Here is a 17,718-nt window from a genome sequence, read left to right on the forward strand (position 1 = left end):
AACATTTTATATAAACACTCATACACAAAATATATGGATTATGCATGTATCTATGTGTGTATATATATTAAAATATAGGTTTATTCACCAAACACTGAAAAATTACATCATAAACTACACCAAAGGAGTAGTTTTGGGACAAGTGACAAAAAATAGTACCTTACAGAGTTGATAGTTTGGAATTGCCATGCTTCAGATGATCACGAGCTTTAAAAATGCTCAATGAGCTTGTCTATGAGTTTCAAAATGGGTATAAATTAAAACTTATTATATTTTTTAAGTTGCATTCCCAGTACATGAAAAAACATTGTCCTGAGACTACCTCTTTGAAGCAATTTTCAAGGATTCGTGAATGAGTATCGTGAGCAATAAACTAAAGCTGCATAAGAGAGCTATAGTGCATAAACTCTGCTAGCATATCATCTTTGGTTCCAATCACCTCATAAGCATTGCTACACTGACTCAGACCAATGGTTGTCTCAAAACAATGCTTTCATCTCTATGAACCATTTATTCTTTCAGCACATAACTCATTGTTGGGTTTCAGGTGACTATTCTGACTGCCATTCCAAGGAAACAGGCCTTCTGAATATGAAACAAAATCTGTAAACAGGGATATTTCCTTTCAGAGATATATGGAAACAAACTCTGCCTTTTTACCCATGCCATAATGGGTCTTGCGGATAGTTTGCTTCAAGAACCAGAACTCAGTATATGTAAACATTCCCTTAAACAGATGCACATATGTTCTTAATATAAAATCTTCCAGATGTAAGTTTCATGCAAAAAAGCGAAGTGACCTAGCAAGAATTGAGCTTTCCATATCTGGTGAAGCATTTTTCTTAGTATGTGCCACAAGCAGTTATTCTGAGAAATCATACATCTGCTCCTGTTCACATGGCCATTCCACTTCTGATGAGACTACGTTCTTGGAAAATGTAGGCAGGAGCTTAATTCAATCTTTACAATGTGTGTGTGCTTATTCCTTCCATCTATCACTTACCCAAAATACCTGCAGGTGGTATCAGAAGTGAGATCTAAAAGGCCTGTGGCACTGATTACAAAAAAAAATGTTAAGTGGTATTTCATATGGTGTTGGAGTGGGCAGACTCCTGCTTAAGATTCATAATCCTCATCAGTAGCACAAGTGTATCACATTCACAAGATAATATTGTATTGAAGTAATAGAAGAAATCACCCAGAAATGCAAAAAATAGTTCACGTAAGATGAAAAATCTTATGACAAAATGAAATCCTGAACGAATAAATAGATCTGTATCGGTATCAGGCCCTAAAGCCTATATTACTGAGAGATAAAACGTGGGGGACAGCAACTTAGAGATAGGGCTATTACATTAAATGTACCATTACATTAGCTAAAAAGAAAAAGCATAAGAGATGAAGCAAAACATCCAAGAAACTCATCAAGATTTATGCTTCAAGTAATGTCCTAATATCTGAGAATATCAAGATATGAGGACACTAACAAAAGTATTATTATTCTATTGGATCATTTTAAAAACTCCTTTTTTTTCTGAAATCAAATAAAAATTAACAGGACTGGTCTGAGTAGCAGAATATACATTTCACACTTTACATTTGTGTATGTCTATATACGTGTACCTTTACACATACACACACATACACATAAACAATCACATCTGCATTTCACATCTGTATTTCATCCTTCTCCATTCACTCATGAACAGACATTTAGGTTGATTTCATATCTTGTATATTGTGGATAAGGTTGCAATGAATGTGGGAATGCAGATATCTTTTAAAGGTAGTGATTTCATTTCCTCTGGATATATAACCAGAAAAGGGATTGTTGGATCATATGGTAGTTCTATTTTTAATTTTTTGAGGAAGTTCCATACACTTTTTCATAACTATACCAATTTCCATTCTGAGCAACATTGTACCAGGGTTCCCTTTTCTTCACACTCTCGCCAACACTTATCTCTTGGTGTTTTTCTTTTTTAATAACAGCCATCTTAATAGGTGTGAGGTGATAGCTCGTTTTGGTTTGATTTGCATTTCTCTCATTAGTGACGTTGAGCACTTTTTCATATACTTGTTGGCTATTTTTATGTCTTGTTTAGAAAAATGTCTATTCAGGTACTTCGGTCATTTTCTTAATAAATACACAAACATATGTACATGTGCACATATACATGGGTATGCACATACATATGCATATTTTAATAATTATGAGCACCCAACGATATTTACAATTCTTTTTTTTTTTTTTTTTTTTTTGAGACGGAGTTTTGCTCTTGTTGCCCAAGCTGGAGTGCAAAGTCGCGATCTTGGCTCACCACAACCTTTGCCTCCTAGATTCAAGCGATTCTCCCTCAGCCTCCCAAGTAGCTGGGATTACAGGCACGTGCCACCATGCCGGCTAATTTTGTACTTTTAGTAGAGATGGGGTTTCTCCATGTTGGTCAGGCTGGTCTTGAACTCCGGACCTCAGGTGATCCGCCTGCCTTGGCCTCCCAATGTACTGGGATTATAGGCGTGAGCCACCACAGCTGTCCCACTTTGGTCATTTTTTAAACCAGGATATTTGGTTTTGTTATTTTTGTTTTTTGCCATTAAGTTGTGTGAGTTTCTTATATATTTTAGAGATTATTAACCCCTTTTCAGATAGTTTGCAAATATTTTTTCCAAGCTATAGTTTGTCTTTTTATTCTGATGATTGTTTTGCTATACAAAAGCTTTGTATAGTCCCACTTGTTTAATTTTGCTTTCAGTGCCTGTGATTTTGGTGTGATGTCCAAAATATCATTATGAAAGACAATATCAAGAAGTTTTTCCCTTGTTTTCTTCCAGTAGTTTTAGAGTTTCACCTCTTATGGTTAGATCTGTAATTCATTTTGACTTAATTTTCATATATGGTGTAGATAAGCGTCCAGTTTCACTCTTTGCATGTGGATATCCAGTTTGCCCAACACCAATTATTGAAGAGACTACCCTCTCCCCATCATGTCTTCTTGGCAGCCTTGCTGAAAATTAGTTGACTTTATAAACTTGGGTATATTTCTGGGCTTTTTATTCTGTTCCATTGGTCCATGCATCTGTTTTTATGCCAGTAACGTAGTGTTTGGTTACTATCACTTTGTAGTATAACTTGACATTAGGGAATGTTATATCTCCAACTTTATTTTTCTTTCTCAAGATTGTTTTGGCTATTCAGGGTCTTCTGTAATTCTGCATTAATTTTATAATTTTTCTATTTCTGTGAAAAATGCTATTTAAGTATGTATATCATTTTAAATTAATTATAATAGTGAAGGTATGCCCTAGTCTAAATTGTTCATTTTATAAGATGTGTCTTACACTTTCGCACCTTGCAAAATGAGCATTAAAAATTAGGAACAGTATTTGGCTAATTTGTTCCAGTGATCTAGAACATACAATTTTATTCTATAGCAGGAGTTGCATATTATCACTTCGGAAGAAAGCAATATAATCCACTTGTATAGCACATGGTGTAGCATTTTATACCTTGTCCCTTTTTTCCTCTTCCTCGCATACTTTCCCACTATTTTTAACAGCTTTATTGAGTTACAATTGACAAAATAAACATCCCATATTTCAAGTGGATGTACAATTTGATCAATTTTTGGTAGGTTATTGATTGAATTTTTTACATGAATAACCAGTTGTTCCAATACCATTTGTTGAAATGATTATCCTTTGCCCACTGAATTGCCTTTGAACTTTGGTTGAATATCAGTTGTCTACATCCATGTAGATCTTTATGGACTCCAGTCACTTCTATTGGGGGCCCATGTCTAAACACAAAATTCATTATGTTTTATATGCACTTTATACACATAGACTGAAGGCAATATACAATGTTTTAATAATTTTGTTAATGAAAAAATTGCATATTTTAAATCATCAGAAAGCAAAGGTGTCACCATCTTGGCCACCCATATGAGCCATCTGTGGTTGTTTGGCATCACTATCATTCTTGATTTTGAATTTATATGCTACTGATAAGCAACAATTTCTTTAATTTATTTACCCATAGGTATTTATCTGCAAAAAACATATGGCATGCCATTAATACAGTAAAAAAAAAAAATGTATCTAGGGTAATGAAGCAGCACAGTAGCATCACCAGAATTCCTGTATCAGCTGTTGAACAGCAGCAACAACCAACAATGGCAGGCTTTCAGTCTCCACCTATGATGCTGTGTTTTGATTAATAGGTTACTGTATGCTGAATTTTTGTTTAGGTGAGGGAAAAAAATCAAAATATTTGAAGGACCAGGAAGTGAGTCCTCTAGGGATGAAGAGGCATTTTGTGGATGACTTTTAAAAATGTTTCCTTCAGAGTCATCTTGCCTCAATAACAATGGTTTTTGTCTTAGAAGTCTCTCTTTGGGATTACAGGCATGATCCTCAGGTGGATCACCTGAGGTCAGGAGTTCGAGACTAGCCTGGTCAACATGGTAAAACCCCGTCTCTACTAAAAATACAAAAAGAGTAGCCAGGCATGGCGGTGGGTGCCTGTAATCCCAGCCACTCAGGAGGCTGACGCAGGAGAATCGCCTGAACTTGGGAGGTGGAGGTTGCAGTGAGCTGAGATCATGCCACTGCACTCTAGCCTGGGCAACAAGAGCGAAACTCCACCTCAAAAAAAAAAAAAAAAAAAAAAAAAAGAATAAGAATTAGTAGTAGTAGTAGTTGTTGTCGTCATCGTCGTCGTCATCTCTCTTTGGCTTTATAAACTGAAATGATTTCTTGTTCTGTTATAAATGCACAGTACTGTAGTCCTTCAATAAGCCCGTCACACATTTTTAGCTTGTCCACAGGAACTTTTTCTTCAGTGTTAACATCATTTTAATCATCACTACTATCACAATCAACTTGATTCAAAACTGTTTGGACTATTTCACCATTGGTCAATGAATTAAGAATTTGAGTCTCATTACTGATGTTAAAAATAATCAAGTTCTCTGATATTTACTTCTGCTAGCCCAGGGAAAAGCTCGGAAATTTTATTTTTTGTGTATGTAAGGAGGCCAGACACCATCTTTTTTCTCAGTTGGCCCACAGAATTCTTCAAAGTCACCACCTTGCTCATTGAGATCACTGAATATAGTCACAGGCAAGAGGTTGTGCCAGGAATGTACTACTGTGTCTTTAGTCACTGCCTTCCAAGTGTTAGCAATGTCATAAACAGCACCCTTCATGCTAAACTCCTTCTGGAAACCTTCCACACCCACACCTCTCTTCACTGGTGCTGGCATGATGTTCAAGAAAGTGTTTTTATATTTACTTTTCATCAATCTAAGGATACCTTGGTCACATGACTGAATTAATGAAGTCACATTTGGGGAAAGTATATGGCATAAGCATTATTTTTGATGAAAACTTCAGCTGCAGGATGAGCAGAAACGTTGTCAAGGAACAATAAAATCTTACAATTGCCATCCAATCCAGCTTCCTTGCAGTAACCTTGAGTCTCTGGTATAAAATGTTTGCGAATTCAATCAGAAAACATGTCCCTGGTGATCCATACCTTTTTGTTAACATAATAGTGGACTGCTAAGAAACTCACTCCTTGAAAACAGTGAGGATGCAAGCTTTTGCCTATCAGAACAAGTTCATATTTTTGTATGCCTGCTGCATTAGCACACACCAGCACAGTTATTGTCCTTGGCATCTTTAATTTTTGTAGGGGCTACCTCATTAGCTGTTGTCAGCGTCTTTCTGGGGCAACAGTACCAAAACAGTGATGTTTCATTAGCATTATAGACTAGTTCTGGCATCGGATTTTCATCAGCGATGACTTTGGCAAATTTGTCAATGAATTTTTCCACTACTACATGACCAGAAGATGCTTTATCACTACAAATCTTTAAAAAGTAATGTCATAGTTTTTCTTAATTTTTGGCAGCCAGCCTGTTGAATACTCATGGTTCCCTTCAATGTTCATTTCATCATTATAGATGTTTGCTTGTCTCATGACTGGTATTCCATTAAGTGACAAGTGTTCACTGCAATGGTAATGGATCCACTCTTTAAATACACAATCAAGATTTTTATTGTTAGCTGTACACAGTGCTTTTCTATTTTTCATTGACTTCTATTCATCACTTTGAGTACAAAACTTCAACAGTTTATCCTTCTGTTTCTTCAGGTCATATATGGTAGTCATTCCAACACTATACTCTTCTATAAAACATTTCAATTTCCACCACTGTCCCGTTTCTTCAACAGTTTGACTTTTTGTGCTGTAGAGAAACAAAAATGCTTCTTTTTCTTATCATTGCTACCCAATACTGATATCATAGGTGTAACTACAGGACTTTTTAGTATTTTTAATAATCCTTATACCTTAGAGCAGAGAATAAGAAAATAAAAACACAGTAATGCATGTAGTTCTTGGCCCCATGTGACACATTATTGAAAACCTGCCATTGGTGTGTTTGGCCTTCATAAGTGCCATTTTATTACCCTTTATGAGTGTGCTTGCATAGTGGGGGTGGAGGAATCTGGGTACTTAAGAAAGATATATCTGGGTCTGAGAGGGTCTTTTTCCCCTTGGGGATGCTGAATAAACTGTGTGTTCAGAGCCTGTTTTTTGATTATACCTGTCACATGAAGTCATATATAGAATCTTCCACTTGTGGTATTATGTAGGTGTTCCAAAAAGCATTTTGGATTTCCAGATTAGTGATGCTCAACCTGTACTAGTAGATTCCATCATATTTTCTACATAAATGATCTCATGTCATCTGTAAAGTTTTACTTGTTCCTTTCTAATCTGGATGTCATTCATTCATTCATTCATTCATTCATTCATTCATTCATTCAGTGTTTTCCTTATTGCACTAGCTAGAGCATCTGGTATAATGCTGAACACAAGTGGTAAGAGTGAACATCCTGGCCGGGCGTGGTGGCTCAAGCCTGTAATCCCAGCACTTTGGGAGGCCAAGACGGGCGGATCACGAGGTCAGGAGATCGAGACCATCCTGGCTAACACGGTGAAACCCCGTCTCTACTAAAAAATACAAAAAACTAGCCGGGCGAGGTGGCAGGCGCCTGTAGTCCCAGCTACTCGGGAGCCTGAGGCAGGAGAATGGCGTGAACCCGCGAGGAGGAGCTTGCAGTGAGCTGAGATCCAGCCACTGCACTCCAGCCTGGGCGACAGAGCGAGACTCCGTCTCAAAAAAAAAACAAAAACAAAAACAAGCAAAAAAAAAAAAACAAAGAGTGAACATCCTTATCTTATTCTTGATCTTAAAGTATCCAGTCTTGCCGCTCTAATGATGTTTGTTTTTTATAGACCCCACTTATCAAGTTGAAGAAGTTTCTTTCCATTCCTAGTGTTTAGTTGAATTTGGTCATATATTTGTCTGTGGAAATAATCATATGGTTTTCTTTTTTTTTTTTTTTTTTCCGAGTCTGATCTTATTTATTTGTTACTCAAAAAATCGTATTTCTTACTGGATTCAGACTTAGAAGTAGAAGCTCGCAGACAGGAAAGTCTGCGTCTCTTCGCAATTTGTTCCTGGCGCTTCTCCTTAGCCTCCTTCATTCTTTTGGCCAAAAGTTTAGCATATTCTGCAGCCTCTTCCTTGTTTTTCTTAGTACGCTGCTTCTTCAGAGCAATATGCCGCCGTTTGTGTTGCAGGACACGTGGAGTAACAAGACGCTGAATCTTGGGTGCTTTGGTCCTAGGTTTCTTACCTTCTTTGTTTAACGGCTTTCTTACAACATACTGGCGGACGTCATCTTCTTTAGAGAGAACAGTTTGCGGTTTCTGCTAGCTCTTTTGGGGCCCAGGTGGCGAGGCACTGTAGTATCAGTCAGTCCAGGAATATCCTTCTCTCCTTTTTTTACAATAACCAAGTTGAGAATGCTCAGATTGGCATCCACAATGCAACCACGAACTGATTTTCTCTTTCTTTCTCCCATTCTCCTTGGTCTGTAACAGGAATGCCCCTTACTCAGTAGCAGGCGGACACGGCCATGGGTCAAGACACCTGCTTCATGGGGAAACCTTGTTTGTCGTTCCCACCACTGATTCGGACCACATAACCCTTCCATTCTTCACCCAGAGCGTCAGCAGCAACTTCTGTGGCCATACGCTTCTCATAAAAAGTACGAAGTTTGCATTCATCGTCCACTTCAATGAGTTTCTGGCAGCCAGTGGCTGGGAAGGAGATGTTCAGCTTCATCTTGAAGCAACTGAACGCCTCCGAGGCGCCACGGAAAAGAGAATCATATGGTTTTCTTTATTAATTTGTTACTACGGTAAACTTACATTGATTTGTTTTAATGTTAGCTAACCTAGTATTCTTAGTGATAAATCCTGTTTCATTAGGATATGTTAAGCTTTTAGATACTGTTGAATTCGATTTGCCCACATTTTAAAAATAAATTTTTGCATCTATATTCATATCGATCCATATATTTACTAATTTTTTATAATGTCTTTGGTTTTAGCATCAGGATAGTGTCAGCCTCAGAGAACGAGTTGGGAAGTAGTTTCTCTGCTCAATTTTCTGAAAAATAATTGCATATAATTGGTAATTGGTACTATTTCTTACTTAAACGTTTGGTAGAATTCATCAGTGAAGCCATCTGGGCTTTGAATTTTCTTTGTTGGACGGTATAAATGTCAGCTGGATTAAATTGATAGTAATGCCATTTAAGTCATCTACATCCTTAACTAATATATTGGTTTGAATGCTCTATCAGTTATTGAGATTGAGGTGTTGATGTCTCTAAACATAATTGTGTATTTGTTTATTACTCCATCTTTCTTTGGAAGCATAATATTCCTTCCTTTAACAAATTATATTATTTTATTCAATTTGCATTTTTACTTTTTATCATGTTCTTTTTTGATCCTTTTAAGAATACTGTCTGTACTAAATAGTACCCATGGTTATACTGATTTTTGTCTTAGCCCTTTATTCATTTGTAGCTCAGCTATATCTTCCCACCTCTTTTTTGAAACAAAAATATTCACTTTTCTCTATAAAGTAGGAATCCCTTCTAATCCTAAGCAACACAATTCTCCTAGACACAAGTATTTTCAAGCCAGTCATCTTTGACATCACTTCATAGCAAATACATCTTCTCAGCTAAATCTTTACTCAAGTAGTGTATTATCCTCCCTCTGTTATCAGTCTCTGACCATACTTCACGTTGTGACATTTTAAATTATTGTGGTAAACCTCTTCCGCCTCTAGAACAGTATTTCATACATCATCAGTGTGCAACAGAAACAAGAACATCCCCAGGTTTACTACTGCCTACAAAAAACAATTGAAATTCTCCAGTCTATCCAAATAAACCAGTTGTCCCTCCCTTGGCAACTCTCTGTCTCCTTCCATCCTTCATTCCTTCTTCCTTTCTTCCTTCCTTCCTTTCAACAAATATTTATACTCGCTCTTAAATGCAGCTTTCATGCAATTAATCTACTCATTGTTCTCAAAAGATAGCTTATCTTATTTTTTTTAATTGGACCACATGGCTCCACTGCTCTTCCTATGCAAGTCTTACAAGGCCCACTTTTAGCCCATCTTCTGAAGGAACATTTTCAGTCTCCAAAGACAGAGATTTTTCTCATTTCTGGGCATATTATTGACTGTGTACATAAACACACCAAACAGCAGTGGATCAAAAAAACACACAGAAGCCATTACTGCCTCAATCAGTTAAATAAGAATAGTTAAAAATAATCTGTTGTTTAAACTGATGGCAATAGGAAGGAAAATGTCAGCTTGCTTTTTCGGCTGTTGTCTTCCTGATAACACTGGTAGAAAGATAATCCTTTACCCTAAAAATTAATACTGGATTATGAGGAATAAATGCATACATAGTTCTTCCGGCCGTGCAGTCCATATGAAAACCGGGGTGGGGGGGTCACAACAGTTTAAATAAAAGAGAAGTTTCAGTTTGTCTGTAAATGTCCACACCATAATGAAAAAATGATTTGAAGTCACAGTAATGAGAGAGTGTTTCAGTAGAATGAAGTGTGAAATTTGCAGGAAGGAGAACCAAGACTGAAAATACAAAAACATTAGTAGGAAAGAGACATTGCAAAATACTATAATATGTATGGCTAACAGAATTAGCAGAGAATATAAGAGACACACAGGAAGATTACAAAAGATATCAATACTAAAGAGACAGAGTGAATGTTTAAAATAATAAGAATACTTATGTGTCCGACTTAAGCATTTAATGATGCTTAAATAAAAAATAAGCCACCCTTTGAAAATTCCTTATTTATCTTAGAGTTACCAGATAAAAATATTGGGAAGGTATTTTTCAATCAGTAAAACAAACTTCAGTTAGAAAAACTTACTATAACATCATTAATATCTATAAAAGCTGCATTCATATTGATTTAACCTACATCCACTTTGTACACAACGTATGGAGAAAGAACAGCTTATAAAATTAATATCTAGGCAATGATGGCCACAGTGCATTTTAGGCATGGACACTTTTACAGTCTTTTGTAATAATTACATTTTAATTTTTTTTGTCTTAGCAACTAGATCATAAAATCTTTGAGGGCAGGGCTCCCTCTTACATTCTGTGTATCATGTATAGTATCTAGCAAGGTAGAAATTAAATAAGATTTCCTGAATTATTTCCTAGCTCCTCATCTTAATTGTAGGAATACATAAATGTCTTTCCTATTGATTCTAACATGTTGGGAGCACCAAGTATCCTTAAGATTACATCCTTGGACTAGAGATTTAATAGAAACACTTCATTTAATATTAATAGAAAAGAAACTAACTCAGAGTACCAATTTCTTGGGTGGAAATACATGGATAATAAAGAAGTGATAGGGTGGTAGAAAAGCAAGCTATCTATTTCAAAACTGTCTTTCATGTGTCAGCTGGTGTTAACTAACCAGGCAACTACGATGGATATAAACAATCACTACAGACAACACTTTCCAAGTCTTCATATCGTACCTCCTTAGAACAAAGCTATTATCAAGCACTTTTGAAATCCACTTAAGCCTTTTCAAAATGTTTTACAGATTTACTTAGGACAAAGTGTTCTGTTGTATTCAGTCATAATTGGTAGGAAATATCAATCGTTTCATTTGTCATAATGTTAAAGTCACTCAGTCTAGGGTCTTAGCTGATTTCTCTTTTCTGAAGAACTATAAAAGGTACAAATAAACTTTATAGAAACAGGAAAATCCCAAGCATATATTTAAAAATAATTCTTGCCACTAATTATAAAACACATCACCTCTGGCAAGAGCCTTTCCTGGGGAGCATAGTGTACAAGGTCTAGATGTGACAATCATACAGAGCTTTTTTGGTTTGCCAGTGCTGCCAAAACAAAACACCACTGACTGGATGTAGCTTAAACAATATAAATTTATTTTCTCCTAGTTCTAGACGTTAAAAGTGCAAAATCAAGGTGTTAGCAGGTCTAGTTTCTTCTGAGGCCTCTTGCCTTTGCTTGCAGGTGGCTGCCTTCTTGCTCTGTCTTCACATGGACTTTCCTACGAACTAACATTCCTGGAATCTCTGTGTACCCAAATATCCTCTTCTTATAAGGACACTAGTCATGTTAGGTAAAGTCGCATCCTAGAAGTCTCATTTTGTCTTAATTACCCCTTGTAGGACCCTATCTCCCAAATGCACTCTCATTCCAAGTAAGGTGCTAGGAGTTAGGGCTTCAACATATGAATGAGGAGGAGGAAGGAAGAGATACAATTCGGCCCATAACAAGAGGTCAGAGAGCTGTCATGAAATTTCAGGAAAGATAAAGCTCTCTCAAATAATATTTTTACTGAGTATCACTGAATTTAGAGCCAGAAGAGACCCCAAAGTTGATCATGTCTCACCACCCAGGCAATGCAGAAATCCCTCATAAGGTTGTAAGGTTTTGCTGACTATTCTCAGTCTCTGCTTCCTTATCCAGGGAATTCACCACTACCATGGAAATAGATGCCATTTATAGAGAGTTAATCATTGTGTGGTGGGATAATAATTTTGAAATATCAACCCATGTTTTTTCTTTTCCATTTTTCTATTTTCCCCAACTCTAGTGAGCTTTTATTCTATACTTATCACCTCACCAAGTGATATACACTAGAAGTTTTTAGTGTTAAAAAGTCTAGGCCCTGTAAAGACCAGGAAGTATCTGGCATTTGCGTCTCCCAGGCCTCATTTCCTCTAGACCAAACTCATAAACACAGCAGCAGAACCTTATACACAACTTTATATGAACTTGTGAAAATCTAGAATGTAGGGAAATGAGATTTCAGGGTAGAATGGCTTGCTCTGTGTCTGTTTCAGGGCTCTGTGTCTCCTTTGATGGACCTACAACAGTCCATAGAATTTCCTGTGCTTGGATGTGGCACAAGAACATGACTCCCATCTTCCAAAAGGGGCCTTAACATAGCTGAGATAGGACTTGTAGACAGGAACAAGCATTGATTCAGTAGCAACTTGCATGGGCGAATGACTAGAAAGGATAATGAGTCTCAGCCAATGTCAGATGAAATGGAAGCATAAAGGTCATCCTCCCTTGGCAATATGGAAACCCCCATAAATTAGAGAGCTGCCAAATGGCTAAGGTTTAATTTTTGCCATTCTGTCTCAAAACAGAAATTATTTGGAGAAAAAGCATCTATTTTTTGATACCTGGGTTTATGACTACCATTAAATAAAAATACTTATTCCTCATTACTTCTCCACTGACTAATATTGATTACAAAAGTATGAATTATATTAAAAGTTGGTGTTGGTTATTACAAACAAGAATTGAAACGAGATCAACTAGTACATATGTTTTTATATGTAGGTAACACATGGTCATTTCAGTGCCCACTCTTTAAGACTCCTTGGGCTTATAAAATAGGAAATACATATTAAGAGGTGTGGATAGGTACAATACCAGCAAACATGGTTGATTATGAGCCTCCCATTCTTTAACCAAATCAGAACCCTAATGTGTAAATTTCACTACTGTAGTAAGAAATATACAATGATGATGTTTGAAATGCTATTAGAAATTAAGAAAGAAGCTAATAACACTATACGTTGCTTTTGCCCCTAATGAAATACTCATAAAAATAAATTAGGTGTGTCAATGTGTCCATCCTTTGAGATCAAGGCCAATTGTAGTGACATAGAATGTTGAAACTGGAAAGGTTCTTAGACGCTATCTGGCAAACACTCTCATAAATAGATGTGAGAATTGAGATCCAGAAACATGAAAAGATGTGTTTAGGGCAATAGCAGTCACTGGCAAATCCAGTGTGGAAGATGGTGTCTTCACACATTCCACTTCTTTTTCTGCAAAGCATCTCAAGGTCACAGCAGAATCATTTCTTCAAGGTTTTCCTACTCTTCTATATGGGCAATCACATGATTGACACTTATTTAAAATATTTAAAACTATTTATAATCATGAATGAAATTTAAAAGAGTCAAGACACTAGATACTCCAAAAGTTGGCTTTCCCTTTTGAGAAAATCATTTTCTAACTGATAGAACATTTGGTTTCTCAAATTTTATCTATCATTAATGACATGCTCTGCTGCCAGAATGATGGAATGGCCTAGATTGTTTAGAGTACACGAAATTATCTTTAATGAAGATAATTTCATTATCTTTGTGATGATAAAGAATTAGCCTATCTTTGTGATAATGAAGAAATAAAGTTTTCTTCACAATAATATTATGAAGAAATCTTAACAATAAGCTAAGCTGAATTTAGAAAAATTTATATGTGGCTCCTAAAGCATTCATAATTATATATGAAACTCTTTAATAATGTTTTTCCTAAAGTTGTCAATATATATTCTAGACATATATTCAAATATATTTTAAGATACATTAAAAGTTGTAATTTTAAATATAGTTTGAGGCAAGAATTAAACTCTTTGAGATATTTATAATTCAACACTGAAATAAATCTGAAAACTTTGTCATGCGCTTGTTACAATTACAGTTTTGTAATTCTGTTTGCATCAGGTAGGTTGCAAATAATACCACTTCTTTATTCACATAGCACTTTCTACCTATAGAACATCCTTTAAATATACTACTAATTTCATCCATGCCTTGCTGTAGAATCTTTAAAAATGTGTTAGCAGTTTATGCAGTTTTTTCTTCTAGTTGTAGATCGAAAGATTCAGAGTTAGCCACCCGAGGTAGGCAGTGTGGAAACCTACTCTCAAAGACATTTTTGGTGAGTGAACATAATCCTATTTTCTACCAATTGACACAAATCTCAAACTGATTTGTTAGAACATATATTCTGCATATAGTCAAGCAATACAGGACCTGGAATACACAATTAGTCTCTTCAAGAAACTTTATTCATCCTTTCACTGTGAACAAGAACCAAAAAAAAAAAAAAAAAAAAAAAAAAAAAAAAAAAAAGTAAGAAACTTCAGCAAGATAAAGAACAAACTTTAACTTTAGCTTCAGAAACTTTAGAAATTTTAATTGAAATGTTAAAGAAAAACAGCTATATATCATGAAATACATGAATTTAAGTACTTAACCTCTCTAATAATGTATCCTCCTAGGTGTCCCTCATTCCATTATTCAATCTGCTTTTGTCTTCCTTGTACTTCTCTGTGTTGCTTCTTTACCCATTCAACAACATAATTTAGGATTACTGGGTGGGCTTTTCTTTTTACTTTTCTTGTTTTCTTGAGACAGAGTCTCCTTCTGTTATCCAGGCTGGAGTGCAATGGCGTGATATCGGCTCACTGCAACCTCCACCTCCCGGGTTCAAGTGATTCTCGTGTCTCAGCCTCCCTAGTAGCTGGGATTATAGGTGTGTGCCACCATGCCTGGCTAATTTTTGTAAATTTTAGTAGAGACAGGGTTTCACCATGTTGGTCAGGCTGGTCTCGAACTCCTGACCTTGGTGATCTGCTCTTCTTGGCTTCTCAAAGTGCTGGGATTACAGGAGTAAGCCACTGCACCCAACCCTTACTTTCAAAAGTTCTTACTTTTCTTATGTTTTTACTATTTAGAATATTTGGCTGAAGTTTTTACTCTTTCTTGTTGCCTTCCCCAAGCCTTGGCCCCAGCCATCTTTTCTGACTGTGCCCATTTTTGCTAGGCAAAACCTAGCAAGAACCTCCTTCACACCAAAAATAAATTTTCCTAATGCCTCTTGTCAAGGTCCAACAGTGATAGAGCTGAAACAGAGCCAATGGAGTTGTCTATATCATCCAGCTTCGTATTTATTAGCCACATATGTGCTGCAAATCTTAGAAAGGGAAGGATGGTGCTAAGTTCTCTGCAGATGCTCAAATGCTAAATAGTAAACATGTGATACAAGCTGAGATTCACAATAAAGACAAGGAATATCCAAAAACATGTACTTCAAAATTATATCAGTTAATTCCCCTAGGCAGTTTAGAACACAGGATTTTAAAATTTTTGATGAGTAAAGAGGGAGGAATTAAATGATAGTCAAACATGTAGACTGCATGTTGAGTAAGAATTCATTGTCCCAAAGAGCTGTTATCCCAAATCAGCTGGCTCTGATATTTCCATATTATTCAAGAAGATAGTCAGTCACCGTTTTAGGAATGGTTTAACTTCAGCTGAAAGTGATTAGCAATTTTTTCTAAATATAAAATATGGAGAAGTTATTCATAAATGTCAAATCAGTCTCTCTTAATCTCTCTCTCTCTCTCACACACACACACACAAACACATTCACACATGGCATGAGACATTAGAATATACTGTCAACTTTCATTGGCTTACTAACGCTATGACACACCGGAATGTGTTTCTTTCCTTCGGAGCTCTATAGTAGCATAAGAAAATCTTGCTGAAAATTGAGCAACACATTTTCAGGCTGAATTATTTTATTTTACATTTCCTCTGATACAAATAGAAAAGACATCTCACATTCAGCTACCTATGCTAGACTGTACCACAAATAAGCTCATACCCTTATAATGTGTCTACATGACAGTAACAACTGTAGTGAGCATCATTCATATGCCTATACTTATTTCCTACGTCTTTACTTAACATCAAGGAACCACTCTCGAGGTAGTGTCTCTGGTAGTTTTGGGAAAGCTGGGTGCTTCTGGGTTACTAGTATACTAAGACGTTAAGTAAGGGATCCTCCTTACGTTATAGGGACTTCTCGAACCTCTCTCTGAAACCCTCAAGGTAACAGAGCTTTAACTCCACACAGGAAGCTCGAGCACCACAAAGCTAGCAGGCTGCTATGATCTGGGTCTCTCTAATGCCTGTGCCCCCCCATATCTTATTTCTCCTTCTCAACAGACAGAAATAAGTTCCAAAATCTTTTCAAATCATTTCTTCCTCTGGCAATATTCAATAGCAGGGCCCTCACCTTGGTTCCTGCAATTGCCTCACTTCCCATCTCTCTTAATCACTAATGGCTTCTTTCCTTTTTAGTTTTGGCTCCCAAAGTAACTCTAACCAGAGAATCTCTTTTATATGACAATATTTAGCAGATTGGTATTTTAAGTGTTTCAGAGTGTGGTTCCCGGCAGGCCTTTTTTGTTGTTGTTTGGTTTTTGTCCTCACTGTGAGCAATAAAGATCTTAATTAAAGAAATTAATGAAAATGGTCACCTAGAGTTGGAACCCCAATTCACAGTGTTGGGTTGCTGGTTCCCTACTAATAGATTATATCCTGGCAACACTGTCACAGTACAGCAATAAAAACTGTTCTGGCATCTTCCAGGTCCACCACAGAGTCTCATTCTCGCTCTTATGTCTGGACTAACCTCAGAGTAACCCAGAATCTTTCTCATACAAGCCTTGTTCACCTATATTCTATTCTCGAATCATATCTGAATCATCATTTAAAACTCATCACTCCTCCCAATAAAACCCTCTCGTAATATCTCATATCATTCAGGATACTCATTATGCTTGCAAAACCCCATTTCAACTGGTCCCCTGATACCTCTCTGTCCTCAGCTGCTCTTACTCTCTCCTTTGCTCACTTCCTTCCTGTGACACTGTACTCCTTGCTATTTTTTAAATATACATTACAAATTCCTAATTGCCATGTTTCTCACACCCTTCTCCATCTTTCTTCTCTTCTTCCTTCTTTCTCAATCTCCATCCACCTACATTCATCCTTTCCCCCTTCTCCTCTGCTACAGTCTGAATGTTTATGTCCCTCAAAATTCATATGCTGAAATCCTAATCCTCAAGATGACGGTATTAGGAGGCGGAGCCTTTGGGGGTGATTAAGTCATGAGGGTGAAGCCCTCGGGAATAGAATTGATGCCCTTACAAAAGAGGCCGCGGAAAGACTCCTCATCCCCTTCTACCATGTAAGGTAACAGGAAAAAGATTGTCTTTGAAGAATGGGCCTTTCCAAGATATGGAATCTGCTGATGCCTCAATCTTGGACTTCCCAGCCTCCAGAACTGTGATAAATACATTTCTGCTGTTTATAAACCAGCCAGTCTATGATATTTTGTTAAAAGCAGCCTTAACCTACTAGGACACCCTCCTTTCTTCACACAGTCCCCTCTAGATAGCCAGATAATGTCTCCTCCTCGTTACATACTCCTCTTTTAGGCCAATGTCTCTAACCTCCCCTCTACTCTCAACTCCAGCCTCCTTAGGGACTTTCTGTACTTTAATGTAAGGAATGTATTATTTGATTTATCTAATTTGAACAACTACTGAGAGCACTTTATCCATCAAACAAGGTATTTCTAAGAGAT

The 17,718-nt window shown here is 36.7% G+C and overlaps 1 protein-coding gene and 1 pseudogene across 4 annotated transcripts in view; both read right to left on the bottom strand.

Moving 5' to 3' along the window:
* CTNNA3 (catenin alpha 3) overlaps positions 1–17,718 on the bottom strand; it is a 1,783,100-nt gene that overhangs the window by 760,597 nt on the left and 1,004,785 nt on the right. The gene's annotated exons all lie outside the window — the stretch shown is intronic.
* Positions 7,422–8,204, bottom strand: LOC104659541 (annotated as a pseudogene). Its single transcript, XR_747603.2, has one exon. The product of XR_747603.2 is annotated as a 40S ribosomal protein S6 pseudogene (transcript).

This window comes from Rhinopithecus roxellana, chromosome 11 (assembly GCF_007565055.1).
Source record: "Rhinopithecus roxellana isolate Shanxi Qingling chromosome 11, ASM756505v1, whole genome shotgun sequence".
Lineage (NCBI taxonomy): Eukaryota > Metazoa > Chordata > Mammalia > Primates > Cercopithecidae > Rhinopithecus > Rhinopithecus roxellana.